The following is a 17,187-nucleotide window of genomic DNA, read 5'->3' as shown; positions in this document are numbered from 1 at the left end:
CAGTATTTCAAACAGTCCTTCCCATCCCAAGAGTGTCATTCTAGAGGTCTAATCTTATACACACACGTGAATAACTATAGAGCACTGGAATGGAGTACATGTTGAGAATTTTTCCCAGTCTCTTTCCCAAACTCTTTTGATTTGCACACTTGACAAGCTTTTCTCATCTGCATAGCTGTCAGGCATTTAAGTTCTGTGGTGAAATGTGTTCTGAGAAAGTCAGTTACTTTTTAAACACCCATTTAAGAGACAAGTGGATGTGGCACTAAAGGACATGGTTTAGTCATGGGGCTTATTAGGTCAGGTTAAAGGTTGGCCTTGATGATCCTGAAGGTCTTATCCAACCTAAACGATTCTATGGTTCTAGACAGACCATGTGTGAAAGGAAACTAGGCTCCAGATTAACACCGGTTCACAGTTTCAAAAATGCCATGTGGAAAACTAGGAGTTTAACCTACGTGTATTAACAATTATTGGTTTCTCCATTATTGATCCACTTTGAAATTTATGCATGAAAAAAATTGTCATTCTGAATAATGGCCCAAATTTAATCAAAACTTTTCCCACAATTTTGGAACTTCCTTGAAGTTGAGCCCAATCTCCAAACCAGGCCTGTGGGGATAACTTTTCCTGCCATACTTCTGACCTAATGTAGCACTAGAGAAAGAACACGGCAGAAGAGATTTGAGGAATTAACAGTCTCTGAAATGTAATGTTTAAAGAAAAAGCAACTAATGGCTGAAGAGGTCTTGAATTGCAATATCGTGTAGTAGCCAAGATGATAATCTTTCATATTCGCAGTTTAATACTGTAGTGCTAGTTTGAAACAGAAGTCCGCAGCAAAGTTCATTTAATATAAATGACTAAGTATCTGAAAGTCAGGAAGACAAACATGGAAAGAGATTTTTAAAAGTATCCAGCTTGAATTAAACCTTTCACAACAAACAAGTGAAAGGTTTTTCTTCACCCATTAGGCACAACAAAACTTCTACAATGCTCAGAAAAGGAGTTTAAATAGACTTAGTTTTTATGAAATGAAACTTAATATAAAGTATACACTGGATTGTAAAACCATGCTTGTGCTTTACTGTGAAATTGTCCCAGTTATGAAACTAGATTTAAAAAATAGCACAGGACAACAACAAGCTACCTGAGACTTTGATTCCACTCTCCCACCAACACAAGGAACGTTGGCATCTAATTTCTTTTTAACTTTTTAACTGAATTCCTGTCAGCATGTGTGGGGCATCCGCACCCAGGCACTGGCAGTGGAGCTGCAGGTGCTACCATGAGGAGAGGCCAGGTGTGGGCAGGCCCTGTGCTGCTCCTTCCAGAGGGTTCTGGAAGGTTCTGAGGGCCCCACCACAGGGCCCAGCTGAGCCCATCTGCAACACTGGTGGTGCCACTGTGAAAATCTCCTCAGAGAGAGCACAGTACTACATGACACTGAGGAGAGAGAAAGACAAGGTGTGAGAAGCAGCCCTGCGATGCTGCTGAGAGAAAAAGCAGGGAGGACATGCTGCAGACACCGGAGCAGAGATTCCTCTGCAGCCCATGGAGAGCTTCCATGCTGAATCTGTCCTTTTGACAAGTAGGGGCAAATGCATACTTTTTTTTTTTTTTTTTTTTTTTTTTTTTTTTTTTTTTTTAAAGCAGTATCCATTTGATTGAGTTCTAGCCATTTATAAAAGTGCTCTACTGGCAACATGTAATGTTATATAATTATCTAGGCCTGAACACTGAGAAGAAAACTAAAAACTTCAGTATTTGTATGCTTTTATTAAATATGGAGGCCAACAACTTACTTATCCAAGATGTTTAACATATATATCACATCACATACAAAAAAGCCATTGTCACCAATGTATATACTCTAGTTACATATATGCAATATAGATACTACAGAAATTTGAGCAGAAAATATGGCAAAAATTTAACTTTTTTTTTTTTTTTTTTTTTTTTTTTTGGCAGCTGACTGTAGGAATAATTTTGCAAAAGAAAATTGTTCATTTCCAGCACAGTGATCACACTAATATAGTACATACATGTATCAGGTAAGATAGGCTCGCTTCTCTTGTGCTTGGCCTAAATACGAGAATAAATAAACCTTTCAGCTAGATGTACACAAATAAAAATACTTCACATGGCTTTCTCCCATTTGGTGCTTCTCAGGTTTGCAAAGTTGTACAGATCCCTGAATTCAGGTGAACACCATTCTGACAAGTTGCTCACACATTAAGATTTTTGTACACACACAAACTACTACTTCTGGAGTTCATTAAGGTTGCAGAAGTTTTCCTGTGGGAAATGGTTTTGTGGATTGGGCCAAGAAAATCATTGCATTTGCTTTGTAAGCTCTGAAATCTTCGTATTTTTTTCTGATCAAATATATCTTCCGTTCTTATCTCAGTCCCATCATCTTCTCACACTTCTGAAAAACTATTTTGAGTGATGAAGAGCACTGCAACCAAGGTATCACTTCTACAGGTAAGTTGCTTCTGTAAAATAATAATAGTCACCATCATTATCATCATCATTTGCCTGTTTTTGCCCCCAGATTTTTTTTTTTTTTGGGGGGGGGGGGTTAGGGGGGGACATGCAGAAGTTGTTATGATTTTTTTCTTTAGCATGCATCATATCTTTCTTTGAACTTGTACTTTAGCTCTAACAAGTGTGAATTAAAGGCAAAGACACTTCCTCAGTAGTCAACTGTAGAGTTATGACAGTGAATATAGAATACTTGCCTTTTTTTTTTTTTTTTAACTTGTAAATGGCAATTTTTAAATGTGGTTAGTCAATAATCATCATGTTGTATATGTAGTTACATTAAGCGTAATGATCTAGATAAGCACTGCCATAACTGGGTTTTCCCGACGAGAAGCTTTTGCTGCAAAATTGGCAATTAATCTTCAAATAGACCATGTAAAAAACAGGTGTTCAGTGATATACAGATTTGTGGCATAAGTATTACAAAGTCTTGGTCCATAGCATGTTGGTACCAGTAAGGAGAAAAGATAATGCATTTGCAGTTTTCTATTCAAAGGAGATTGACATCTTTATAAATATTTTTTCTTCTCAGGACAATTCTTCATGTGTCATGAAGATTCTAACATTAGAATCTATTAATCTGAATGGAGAATGCAGCCTAAAATTAGTTACAAATCATCTGCATCTGTAAGCACACTCATACACAAGTTCAAAATCTGTATTCCTACATTCCGTGCCTGAAATAAAATAAAATAAAATAAAAATTAAATTAAATTAAATTAAAAATAAAGGAACAATGTCTGCACATATGAAATGTGTAAAATGATTTGAAGAAGTTGCTGCTAATATACATTCTGCTGTTTAAAAGCATTACCTCCCTGGGTAGTACTATTCCACTTAATACTCCATTTTCACTTACTTGGATTAAAAGCAAACAGTATCCAAATATGAAAAAAAATATATATATGTTTCAGCCTGAAGAATCATTGATAAATACATAGCTACTGCTCTGAGATAGAGATAGTTGGTATGTAAATCAAAATAATTTAAATAATTTCACTAGAAAGAAGCTTTGAGGTTGTTTTAGTCTAATGGTTTAACAATTTAACATATTAACTTACAAGAAATATGAAAAACACTACAAGCAATTTCTACATCGTTTGCCCTTATCTCACAGTTCTCCTTAGTCCACTTTGACTATTTCATGGCTGCAGAGACGAGGCCTATTGCAGACCATAGGAAACATAATCCTGAGGAGTATGATCATCAGTGTGAACCCAAACACAAACTATTTCTTAGATGTGTATAATGAAGGAAGTCGCTGTGTGTTTAGGCACTTGAAGGAATCTCCCTGTGTTCAGAGAGAGCTGGAACTGATGATTCATTGTATTCCATTACCAAGTCAGCTTCTCAGCTGGTAAAAAAAAAAAAAAAGGCATTATTCTATCAAAGTTGGTAAAGCTTCACCAGTACAGAGCAACAAGGAGAAGGCTTGCTACCTTCTAGAAATATGATCATTTTACTTTTCCTTTACTTTTACCTCCAGTTATGCCAATTTGCTGTTTAGGTTTCATTTTGGGACAGGGGGCCAAAGCTGCCTTTTTTAGAATAATAAATTTACCCACTTAAATTATTTAATGCTGTATGTTCTTTTTCATAGCATACGTGCATTTTCCTCTGTCAGAAAGGGTCAGCAGAGGTCAAAACAGCAGCTGCAGAGTCTGATGGCCTTTTGCAAATTTCAGAATGTTATTAAAATTTATTTTTAACAGGCTAAGATTTTTCTTCTGCTTTCCTTGTCTAAACAATTAAATAAGCTGAAATGTCACTCTCTAGGAGAAATGTTGCCAAGTTCAGGGTGTTAGAGAACAAACTATCCAAGTTTTGACATCTAATCAACATCACTAACATACTTAAATGTAAAGAAACAACTGACTTTAAGAATTTAATATTCTTCTCAATGTTTGTGCGGATTACATTGTGTCAAATAAGCAATATCAATCTTAGCAGTTATCCTTGTGATAAAAAGGACTAGCTCTAGTTCTTCAACCATTTGACACTGGCTGGAGGCTTTTAAAAATGTATATTCATTGGCTGTCCTACTTTCTAAAATTACTCTGTGAACTGGCCACTCTAACAAAAGAACAGCTTAATAGAAAATATATTTATGCTGATGCTTTAAATGATGGATGTTGAAAGATTTGCACAGTACAGTGACTGTGTTCACACAACTCTCTATCAGTTCAACACTTCAGTCTGAGTGATTTCCAATGTAGCCTGTTCCAGACCAAGGAGCTTAAGGCCAGAAGTGAACGTCTTCAGCTGATTAATGTAATTTTCCAAAGTATTTGTCACCTGTATAAGATATCCACGTGCTCCTCTTGAAGGCAAACTTATTCCGTAATGCATTTGTAGAGGAGTTAGGCCAATAAAAACTTTTTTTCAGTGCATGCTGTTAGACATTAATGTCTGCCATTTAGAAACTGCTCATCTGACTGAATTTCAATGTCAAAAGTCAAAATTAGGTTTATGGCCCAAATCAAGCTTCAAAACACCTTCAAGGGATAAATGTAATAGGCAAACTTCCCTAGCCAAAAGTTATATTTTTCATTTTAATGAGATATCAACAAGTTTTATTTCAAAGAATGTTTACTGTATCTTTTCACAATCGCTTTATAGATCTTATAAAGTAATAAATATCGTGCCCTTAATCCTTGTGGGTTAACATTAAAAGGCTGTAGCACAGAAATTTGTATAACAAACAAAAGCAAAATCATTCATCTACATCCAATTCCCAACAATCTGTGATAAAAAGTAGTTTTTGTCTCAAGTGTGTAGTATTACAGAACAGAGTAACAATTCTTCTCAATACCGCAAAAAAGCATTGATCCAACAAGCAGTGACAAGAACTGTTCATTTAGAAATTAAAATGAATTTAGGCCCAAGAGAAGTTCTAAGTTTTCTGTCACTGCCAACACTACTTCCTTCTTTGTTTCTTTCTAAACTCTGTAAATATTCAGACTAACATCAGGATGTGGCCCAGAGTGTCTACTTGAAGTGGAACAGTTGTCCCTGAATTCCCTAGGTTACAAGGGACCCTGGGGATCATCTCCTGCCTGAGGTGGTTCCACTTAGTTCAGGTTCTTCAGGGCCATGTCCAGTCAAGCTATGACTTCAGCCAAGCATGGAGATTTCATGGCTTGTGTCAGCCCCATTCCAATATTTGACCAGTGTTACAGTAAAAAAGTATTTTCTTACATCTGCTTGCAATTTGCATTACCTCTTGTGTTATCCCTGTGTGCACTTCAAGAAAACTCTAGCTCCATCTACTGTGCATCCCAGTTGTGTAGGTGATCATCAGAAACATCATGATCCAAAGAAGGCTTTCACCAAGAACATTTGGGATTTCAGTTTTAATATAGACACAATCTTTATAACAATATTATGGAAAAATAATTTCTGAATTTAGTGGGTGACTGTAAAGTTTGAAAAGAAATGGAAATAAAAAAGAATAGCATTGGTCTTCCTTTCCATTTCATTCTGGATGTAGAGTGGGTGTCCTGCAGCCACTTGCTTATCATTCTCCTAAGGTCCAGTTTGCTACTTGTTTCAAAAATGCACAGAATTCTGTCTTGAGTGCCAGCCCCATGCCTATTTCTGGAAAATGAAAATACGATTCTCTCAGGCTGCCTCTGCAAGCGTCTTTTCCACTCACCAGAACTTAAAGGATTTTTTTTAATTTATAAACAGCTATCTTCCTCTTTGCTAAAAAGACAGAATTAAGCATAAGAAACAAAAATTGACCTGGCTTTTAAAATATGAGGAAAAGATAGATGTACTTGACTTTTTTAGGGCTAGAAAATGGCTTATCCTTTAAGGTTACCCAGATATTTACCCAGTCGGTCAAAGGGAAGGCAATGGTGGATTTGCTCGAGTACAAATAAAATCACTCCATTAATTCTAATGTCTTATGTAACCACTTGATCCACTTCAGTGGTTGTAATGGTCTGATGGGACAAGGCTCTGAAGTAGCTTAATGATCCCATTATTTTGTCAAGACACACTGCAGCTGGCTGCCTGTATCACTTCAATCAAACATGGTCTGTAGTAACTAGTACGAGAATCAGAAGACCCTTAAATAAATGCCTTATTTCCTGAAGCTGAGTATCTTTGTCTGGAGAAAAATCTTTCCCCTCTGCCTTTAATACTGAATAATATAATATAATAATATGATATTAATAATATAATATAATATAATTAATATAATATAATATAATAATATCTGTGTCTACAGTCACATGATTGTGTGCCAAGGAACGCCATGCTCAAACCTTGTGAGTACAGCAACCTGTTATCTTTCATGTAATCAAAACAATTCCTAACTGAAGACAACACAAGTTAAAAAGAGAACTACAGGATAGTGAAAGTAGAAATGACCAGGCTGGATCTTCCCTTTTTTTTTTTTTTTTTTTTTTTTTTTTTTTTTTTTAAGAAAGCAGCATTATTTTTTTTTTCTGAGAGATTTGCTGTCCCTGAAGTTACATATGAAAGGCCAGATTTTTAAGAGTATTGGGCATTTGAACATACAGATAAATGCTACAGGAGCACATCTGAAAATCGCAGTGAATGCCTGTCTGCACTTTCAGATGCTTAAGTTCTTTTAATATAACAGCCTCTATCATCATATCTCAGTAGATGATTTTCAGATAATGTTGATCTATTACACTTCTAATTGATCGCAGTGAAGTTTTTAAAATAATGTTGATAATAAAAGTAGGTGCTTCTCTTTACTGGTCTATATTAATCCATTTTTTCATATCTGCTGACTTGAGTGGAATGACACTTTTTGACCTTGTACTGAAAATGTGTCATACTCATACAGGTCTGAGAGTTTTACTACATTCAAATTCCAGTCTTCTAGCACAAACTCATCTACTGGCATCTCTTCTATGTATCTATAGAAAACAGACTGAAATGAGGCATAGTGACTTGCAGAAATATTTTTGCTTTACTTTCTGTTTTCTGTAATGTTTTCCTACTTAAATTGGATGTAGATTTCCTGACAGGATTCTTAGTACCAGGATTGTCTGGTGCTAGGATATATACAAGAAGATTTTTTTTTTTCTAATGACAATACACATAAACATAACAGGTTCTTGACAACACGAGATTTTCATGAAGTGCTCACCCTTTGGAAACCCTGCTTCTTCAAGACCCAGGCACTCAACCAGCAAATTCCAGTCTACCATATCTAAAAGTTTTGAACTAAAAGATAACAATTTCCAACTCAACATTTGCTGTTATGGAAGTCAGTTAAGTTGTTCAATAGAACTGCTGTGTGACAGCTGTACGTGCCTGTTCTCTTCAGAGTTATGAATTTAGAAGTCATAAGTAGGTGCTCAGGTAGCAAGGAGATTCAATTACATAGCTATTCTGTTACACTGGCGGTTCCACTACCATAATAGTTGTCAGATTGCACTAAAATGTGTGATGATTAAACAAGAATTACATTTAAATTACCTTAAAATAATCTGATTATATTTTATTAATATAAAATATAATAAATATATATATATACATAATATATATTTGTGTATAAATAAATATAAAAATATAAAATATGATGAAATATAAATTTTATTAATTAAATTTTAGTTATCTTAAAATAACCAGGACTAAAAGATTTGTTATTCTCATGTCCTGTTTTTCTTAAAGAAAAAGAAATTTCCTGTTGTCAGCAATACTTTCCAAGGGGGAGGGAGAGATTCTACACATACACAGAAAAAAAGAAAAAGAAAAAAAAAAACCCTCACCCAAACCATTTCTTTAATGCTGTCTCTATGTTTTAAACTAACATTTGTTTTTTGCTAGCATACATTATTTCATGTGTACATACAATATATGTATGCATGTGTACACACAAGGCTTCTGTTAGTTTTGTAGTCGTTTTAAGAAATGAAATCCTCATTTGATAATGAGAGCACTGTCTCAAAAGAGACACTCTCTCCAGAAAGCACTATCCAGATCTTGCTCCGTGCTGCATGAAGCAAAACTGATACCGTGAGAACAAAGAGAACAATTTCAGTTGTTTTAATCTTGTAGACTCCCATGCCTTTTGATCTTTTCTTTGTTCCCTCTTTGTGAAGCATAACCTACAGCAGCTGCAATTTATTTAGTTCACAGTTTGCTTATCTCTGCTGAGCTATAACACAGAGTACAGTGATGTTCCCCTGCAACTATTGGACTATGATTTGTCTTCTTTCTAAAGATGGCTTCTGTGTTTGTTTCTATTGTACAGTCTGAATGTCAAATCACCTGTTTCTTGTCTTTTTTAAGTCAACATCCGAACCTCTAATTGCAGAGTTTGTTCAGTGACTACAACACAATTTTTGGCTAACCTCTGACTTATTTCCCCTCAGATTTCAGCCAGAGGCTGTGAAAGACTGTTCTGCAGCATATGCTGTGGCTTTTAATGGGTATTGTTATAGTGTACGTAACAATTAATTAAAAAGTAAGCAATTATCATGGAAACTGTTCCTTACCAGAAGACCGTATGGCATTTATTTTCTTATATAAGCAGATGTGTTTTTGCATTAAGCAATTTTCTCATGTACATAATTTAGTTTTCTATTAAACAACTGTATACCTAAACAATGGAAAGAACAGCAAACTTCATGGTCAGTGGTTCTTATCCAGCTACTGGAGAAGCAGATTCTTGGTTTTGAACACATTTGTTTATAGCAGTATATTTGACTCCTGCCAGTGCCACACCAGAATGAGAAAAAGGATTGTGATGACTTCATTATAAACCAGGTATTTTACTCAGCTCTGAGAAATAAGAAATATGATGGAGTAACTAATACCATCATCAGTTTGTACTCTCAGAAAAGGAGCAGAAACAGTTACTAGTTAGTAATTTATTATTTTTTTAATCCATAAAAATCACAATCCATGGTTTACTATTTCAAACCAGTTATTGGCTAACTTAAGCTAGCAAGAAGGCAGCCAGAGGTGGCTAGCTGACAGCTCTGTGGCAGGCCAAAACACTCACTTGATACAGTACTGATACAGCACCTGATAGTGGCACCAGTCTTGGCTCAATCTGTAGGAAATCATGAAAAAGATTTCAAAGGTATTACCTCAAAACTGACTATATAGGACGCACTAAAATTTTCCAACTTTGCTCTAGCCTGCACTACAGACAGTAGAGATCAGAGCATTCAACTACTCCAGCTTATCTCAAATCACTAGTTTCTGTGGCAAGCAGATCTCATCAAAGCACAATGCCAAGTTCAAAACTGTATCATTTCAAACACATTGCTATTTTATGTATTTAGAATAGAATATACTTGTCACTGAGATTCGTAATAACTAAGTCAAATCCAAACATTTACTTGAACGTTACCTGATAGCTATAAATATAACATGCAAATAAAAAGATTGTTGGGTGTATTCAAACATCCTTGCAGCTTTTATCTCCTTAAAATGGGCTCTCAGAAAGGTATCCCCCATATACATTGCTTGTATGGTAAGTTTCTGAAGGGCAATATAAAGGAGTCTCTCAAAAATAAATACATCCAAGCTTATGTACAAGACAAGCAGATACATTACTCTTCATTTATGCATATACATGTTTAGAATTTTTGCCTTGCATTTTCTTGTTGAAATTCCTGTTGCACTTTTGAGCTGAGAACACCTTTGCTATCTGACTAGATGCATTTTTGATCTTGTTGCTGACTTGATGCTGGGAAAAGGTAGAATTATGAAGGGGACATATGGAGGTCAAGCAAAAAGCAAATCAGAACAGCGTTAGCCTCTAACACAATTTGGAGAATTCATCTGGATTCTGTTGAGTACCACAAACATTTGGAAATTCAGCAGTAGTGCTGGGGAAGGACATCAGTGAAATCAAAATACGTTCCTGCTAGTTCATAAAATCTTCTAGTCATGTATCAAGGGTGAAAAGACTAATCCATTATGTTAGTCATTCATTTAGAGGTAGGTAATAGAAAAAGATCCTCAGGGACTAGCAGACATTTTCTAACTTGCTGCTCTTTGGTAAATTCTGTCCCATAGGATGCACAGTTCTAAACTCAATATATTTTCACAAGTGCAAAGAAATGCAATAACAAAGAAGTCCTGTATAATTCCAGTCCCCAAAGCTTAACAAGAGAAAATCAAATCCATGCAGTTATGAAAGAATAAAATATGCAAAAGGGAAGTGTTTCTAACCAAGATATAAAAGGTTAAATACAGGTTTTATTTAAAGATGCATTATTTTTCAGAGGTCAGGCCATAAAGAATGAAGTTGTTATTATGCCAGAAGGCCAAACATTGAGACCATATGATCTTCTTCAGGTTTGGCATTCTTCTTCTTTGTGGAGAAGGCAAAATGAGAATAAATGAATACTTTGCAATTACATAGTACTATTCACCCAAGAATTTAAAATATTCAGTTGTTTTTCATTTGTAGCTTTTTACAGTTCTTTGGGGAATTTTTAAATTGAAGAACACTTTGAATGTCATGTGGACAAATATGAAAAGCAAAATTAGACATGATCACCTAAAGAAATGTTAGTCTGTTCATGTACTTTGTGGAATTTACTCTGCCTGGTTTCTTAAATCAGTGTTCTCTCTTTTCAACTTTTTTTTTTTTTTTTTGGCAATTTTAGGGAAAAAAAATGCAAGCAAGATCTAACCATAATGCAAAAAGTAATTAACACAAAATAATTTTAATAACAGTAAAAATACTTTGTATCTGTTATACCACTGAAGTTCATAAAGATAATTTGACTCAAGGGCCAAGTTGATTCAGTTGAAGACCTAATTTCATATTAACTTATATTATTAGTTTTTATCAGAGCCAGTGTACTCTCAGGGCAATTTGTGTAACTTGCTAGGTTTTCTATAGACCTGTATTAATTACCAGCGCTAAGTCATTTTTATAAAGTATCTGTAAATATTCCAGATTATATTTGTTCATTAAGTCCATGTGATTGGTTATTTTGTACAAGTATTAAGTTATTATGACAATCATGTTGTCATGGCTAATTATTCTTGTCTTAAATACAGCTGTTTGTAAACTCTGTACTTTCCAAAATATTGCTATTGAAATTCAGTGATATGGACATTAGTAAAAGAAAACAAACCTCAGAATCTTTTCAACTTATCTATTTTTTATCAACTTAATTAGGGCATATCTAGAATTAAAAATTTCAGCCAGCATATCCAGAAACAAAATCTATGAAAAAAAAAAAAAAACAAAAAAAAAAACAAAGTCAAATTAATCTTTACAGTAATATTTTGTTTTTCTATTCTTAATGATCTTGTAAAATCAGCATAAGCATCCATAATTCAGAGAAATATTTCCAGTAAGAGCAGCTTTTCTCTTTTTGTGCTTTACATAAATATGTAAATATGTAAAGCATAAAAAGTACTATTCAACTTGAACCATCTATTGGTGTATTTATAATGAATAACAACTGTTCTCTAGAACTACGGTGGGTAAGTAGACCTTACTTCATATTCATATTAGGATTGCACCTTTCTACTATTCCCAGCCCAGCAGTACCTCAGATTGCATCCAGGCTGATAGAGCAACATTCCCTTTACAGAAATGAATTCTGGCAACAACCAAAAAAAAAGTAGGTTTGTTTGTTTTTATCCCTTGTGGTATAAAGGTACTTCTTGGCCAGCATAAGCAAGTATCTTACTATGCTTTCATGTCAATGTTTTATGCACGTCCAGAAAGTGCTGATAAAGCATTTATATGAATTCAGAGGGAAAAAGCACTCAAAAATGCATTTTTATAGGCCTTTAAAAATGTATCATCATAGAATAGTGTGTGGGTTTCAACTACAATATAGGGCAATTTAGGCTAAGTTTACCTTCTTTGTATCTAATTACTCTTGAAATGCTTGAAGGAGTTTAATATAAATGAAACAGATAGATAGACTCTAGTTTTAAGCCCAGGTAAAGAGCAGGCAAGCATCAAAGAACTGTTTATATTTCATAGCTTTTCCAGTTTGCTTGCAGCCTTCCCATCAATTTCCCCATGGCCTTTTCCTGTGTAAAGACTGCCCAACAAGCCAATCTATATCATAGCTTTGTGAAATACAAGCTTTTGGATCCAATAGCATTGTCCTATTCAGAAATGACTCAGCATTCACCACTTGCCTCTTTAACAAATTAAACCTCATAAAAAGCAATGCTATAAATATATTTTCAGCATGCTTTTTCTGCAATGTAACTTTGATGCTCTAGCAAAGTCAGATCCTTCCAAAGGATACAGAATTGCCAAATTCATATTCACAACCATTTATTCATTCATACCTTATGCCTACAGGCTCAGTTTCTTATTTATGATTTTTTTGCTGTTTTGATTGGAACAAGAGGCATGATAAAGGAAGATAACATTGCAGACCATATTCTTGAAGAGCCATTTGATTCAGTGCTGGATCTGTTAAAGACCTTCAGCACTAAGTGAGATTGCAGGCTGAGCTCTGAAAGCTCAACAGCAAAACAGTTGTGTTCAGCAATGTCATAAGGCATCCATGCTATAATGGATGCTATAATGCTTTAATAAGGTGTGAGATATAAACTCAATCACTGCTATTGGTCTGAACAGTTTTGTGTCCACTTAGTTTGCACAGCAAAAGTGATATACAACTGAATTTAGCTAGGATGCATGCTAATTTCAGAGCCAAGTTATCTCAGACACTCTCTGTCACCAGTGGAGACAACTGGCTTCCCAAGAGGAAAAGCCCATCTGACTCTGGAAGTGATTCTCACTTTTCACTTATGACAGAGAAAAGTTAATGACTTCTCTTTTCAAACATGGATAGTAGTTTCCTAAACTACAGGCCTTCTAAGCTTTAGTTAGTAGAGGCTGGGGTTCAGAATTCCACTTCTATATCTTGAGTTGAATTTTAATAAAAAATAGAGGCTGTCTCTGTGACATGAATGCATGTACCAATTTCTTTGTTATTGTAACATTTGCACCCGTGTTTTGTCTCCCGGACATTTTCTGCAGTCTGTTCTAGAAAAAAGGCAGAAAGATATTCTGCACTCTCTTTATGCTAATGAAACTGAGCGTAGTACGTCTATCTGCCTTTGTGCACTGTAGATACAAGATACTTGCTTTCCCACATGTCCATTCATCTGGCTGTACCTGCTGTAAGTATAGATTGCATTTACACCATTTATAAGGAAGAATACTGAAAGCATAAAGGTCACAATGCCATCATGGAAAAAATACGTGTGAAGTGGGAAAAAATGAAAAAGCATTTTTTCAAACAAAAGGTTGAGGTTATTCTTGGAGTTTACTGTAGAGTAGACTGTTCTCTGGAGAAACATTACAGCAAATAAATATTTTATGAAAGATGCTAAAAAGAAAATGCATCATATGATGTACCAATGAATGAAATAATGCTATTACGGTGCCTGCTCTGCCTGAGCATACCTCGACTGTCTGTTCACTGCTTCTGTGTTGCCTCTTCCTTTGCAGCAGCACTTTTTTGAAGGCAAAGATTCAGAGCTACTTCCCAACATAAAAAATTAGATATCAAACTATGCATTAACTAGTCAGTGTCTTTATTCAAATAGAATAAAGACAGAGAAAAAATATTCATATGTGCATAATCAGCATATAGAATCATAGAATCATAGAATATCCTGAGTTGGAAGGGACCCTTAAGGATCATCAAGTCCAACTCTTGACACCGCACAGGTCTACCCAAAAGTTCAGACCATGTGACTAAGCGCACAGTCCAATCTCTTCTTAAATTCAGACAGGCTCGGTGCAGTGACCACCTCCCTGGGGAGCCTGTTCCAGTGTGCAACCACCCTCTCTGTGAAGAACCCCCTCCTGATGTCAAGCCTAAACTTCCCCTGCCTCAGCTTAACCCCGTTCCCGCGGGTCCTGTCGCTGGTGTTAATGGAGAAAAGGTCTCCTGCCTCTCGACACCCCCTTATGAGGAAGTTGTAGACTGCGATGAAGTCTCCCCTCAGCCTCCTCTTCTCCAGGCTGAACAGGCCCTGTGCCCTCAGCCGTTCCTCATACGTCTTCCCCTCCAGGCCTTTCACCATCTTCGTAGCCCTCCTCTGGACACTCTCCAACAGTTTCATGTCCTTTTTATACTGTGGTGCCCAGAACTGCACACAGTACTCAAGGTGAGGCCGCACCAGCGCAGAGTAGAGCGGGACAATCACCTCCCTCGACCTACTAGCGATGCCATGCTTGATGCACCCCAGGACACGGTTGGCCCTCCTGGCTGCCAGGGCACACTGCTGGCTCATATTCAACTTGCTGTCTACCACGACCCCCAGATCCCTCTCTTCTAGGCTGCTCTCCAGCGTCTCATCGCCCAGTCTGTACGTGCAGCCAGGGTTTCCCCGTCCCAGGTGCAGGACCCGGCACTTGCTCTTATTGAACTTCATGCGGTTGGTGATCGCCCAGCTCTCCAACCTATCCAGATCCCTCTGCAAGGCCTTTCCACCCTCAACAGAGTCCACAACTCCTCCAAGTTTGGTGTCATCAGCAAACTTGCTCAAAATGCCTTCTATTCCTACATCCAGATCGTTTATAAAAATATTGAAAAGTACCGGCCCTAAAATGGAGCCTTGAGGGACCCCACTGGTGACCGCCCGCCAGCCTGACGCAGCCCCATTTACCATAACCCTTTGGGCCCTGCTTGTTAGCCAATTACTCACCCATCGTATGATGTTTTTATTTAGCTGTATGGTGGACATTTTGTCCAGTAGGATCCTATGGGAAACCGTGTCAAAAGCCTTGCTGAAGTCCAAAAAAATCACATCAGCTGGTTTCCCTTGGTCCACCATATGGGTGATCTTATCATAAAAGGAAATCAGGTTAGTTAGGCAGGACCTACCCTTCACAAACCCATGCTGTCTGGGACCAATGACTGCTTTGTCCCCCAGGTGCGCCTCAGTAAGTTCGAGAACCATCTTCTCCATGATTTTACCAGGCACTGACGTGAGACTGACAGGCCTGTAATTGCTAGGGTCTTCTTTCTGACCCTTCTTGAAAATCGGCACAACATTTGCCAGCTTCCAGTCTATATATATGATTTATTACATCTTATTGGATTTAATCTTTTCATCATTCTATTGTAATTCAGCTTGCATTTGTTGTTCAGACAAAGAACTTCCATTAATGTTTCAAATCTCATGAAAAACCAAATGTGCATGATCTGTCTGAAGCATATACAGAGTACAAAAAGACTACGCCTAGTAAAAATTGATATATCACGTCAGAAGGATATTCATTCACCTGCCAATTTCATAATGCAAGACCTCAAGAATTGAACTATGTGGATAAATTCTACATATTTGATAACATTTTAAATATTTTATTGGGAAAGTGTTGAGGGATTTTTGAAACAGAAAAGATCCTATGGCTTACTGCAGCTGAGCAAACCATGCCACCAGGACGACTATGAGAAGTTCCCATGACAGTGTTCCCACATCGCCCAATTGAGGAATTTAGAGAAATATTGTCGTCAGCAGCTGGCTGCAAGGACAAGGTCTACGTGACTGCTAATCACAAGGGGGTTGTTTTCTTGCAGGTGGGGTTGTTTTTGTGCAGTTGTTTGTCTGAACGCTTTTGACCAATAATCTTGTGTGAGACACTGTCCGCCCCTGTTAAGTTTACTATAAAAATCAGGCTATTTGGGTAATACAATAGAGCATGATCTGACCATACTGGTGTCTGTCGTGTTTCCGGCCGTTCTTCCTGCAACAGGAAAGTCTGTCTTTCAGTGCTTGGCTTCAGAAAGCATTGCAAGTTTTCTATTTATTACATTTTATATATATAAAATCTATTTAAAACTGAAATAAAATTAATTCATCAGATATATTCTATTCTATAGTGTATTTGGATTGACTACATAATTTACCGAGACCTCTGTTTACAATTTTACTTTTCTTTATCCATTCTGAGAACTAGCACTCACTGTATATTATAAATATAATGTATATATAAAGTTGGTGTAATGTCATTAATTAAAACTCATTTTAATTGGCCCATTTCATACAACTGTACAAAACAACACCAGTGCTATTGACTTCTTCAAAAACATTTTAAGGATTCACTTTTAATTAGAAACAACCATCATTTTCAAAGGAAAATGATGTGCAATTACAAACCTTTTATTAAAACAGAAAATTTGGAGCACTAAAGGAGATGTATATCCTATATTATCATAGATTTATAAAAGTAAGAAAATGAACTAGAACATCCACAAGGAATATTACCACTGTATTTCATGAAGAATAAAACTTAATGGATCACATGACAATGAAGTGATAGAGCTTTTTCATAAATGATAACAACACTTAAGAACTTTCTTCTAGTTATCAGACGTGTATTAGAAAAATATCAAAGATGCAGCCATTGCTAAGAAAGAATTTTAAAGAATGCAGACTGTGGGGGAAAAATTAGATTACTAAATATTAAATAGGATTTGGAGGAAATACTTTGGGATTACATCATTAGAAAAATAAGCTTAAAAGAAAGCTTAAAAAGACAGTCATGATTAAGTAGAAAATAATTGGTTGTATGAAGACTAATAAGGAAAGATTTAGCTTGATTAGGGATAGAAGTGTTGTTTAAGATTTTTCCATAGGTCACTAATTTTTATTCTTATTCTAGACATGTTTTTCTTTTTAAAACTAGTAATA

At 36.1% G+C, this 17,187-nt stretch overlaps 2 long non-coding RNA genes across 2 annotated transcripts in view; one reads left to right on the top strand and one right to left on the bottom strand.

The window, feature by feature from the left end:
- Positions 1-1,093: 1,093 nt before the first annotated feature.
- On the top strand, positions 1,094-3,266 carry LOC110351194 (uncharacterized). The gene is made up of 4 exons (XR_001189957.5): positions 1,094-1,591; positions 1,972-2,054; positions 2,411-2,487; positions 3,080-3,266. It is a non-coding gene; the product is annotated as an uncharacterized lncRNA (long non-coding RNA).
- LOC139998674 (uncharacterized) overlaps positions 1,756-17,187 on the bottom strand; it is a 163,229-nt gene continuing 147,797 nt past the window's right edge. The window contains exon 3 of the long non-coding RNA XR_011803396.1: positions 1,756-2,498. This is a non-coding gene — a long non-coding RNA (uncharacterized lncRNA). The remainder of the gene's footprint in view (positions 2,499-17,187) is intronic.

The sequence above is a fragment of the Anas platyrhynchos genome, chromosome 14 (assembly GCF_047663525.1).
Source record: "Anas platyrhynchos isolate ZD024472 breed Pekin duck chromosome 14, IASCAAS_PekinDuck_T2T, whole genome shotgun sequence".
Classification (NCBI taxonomy): Eukaryota; Metazoa; Chordata; class Aves; order Anseriformes; family Anatidae; genus Anas; species Anas platyrhynchos.
Note: the sequence above shows the minus strand (reverse complement) of the source record. Positions and strands in the feature narration are given on the sequence as shown.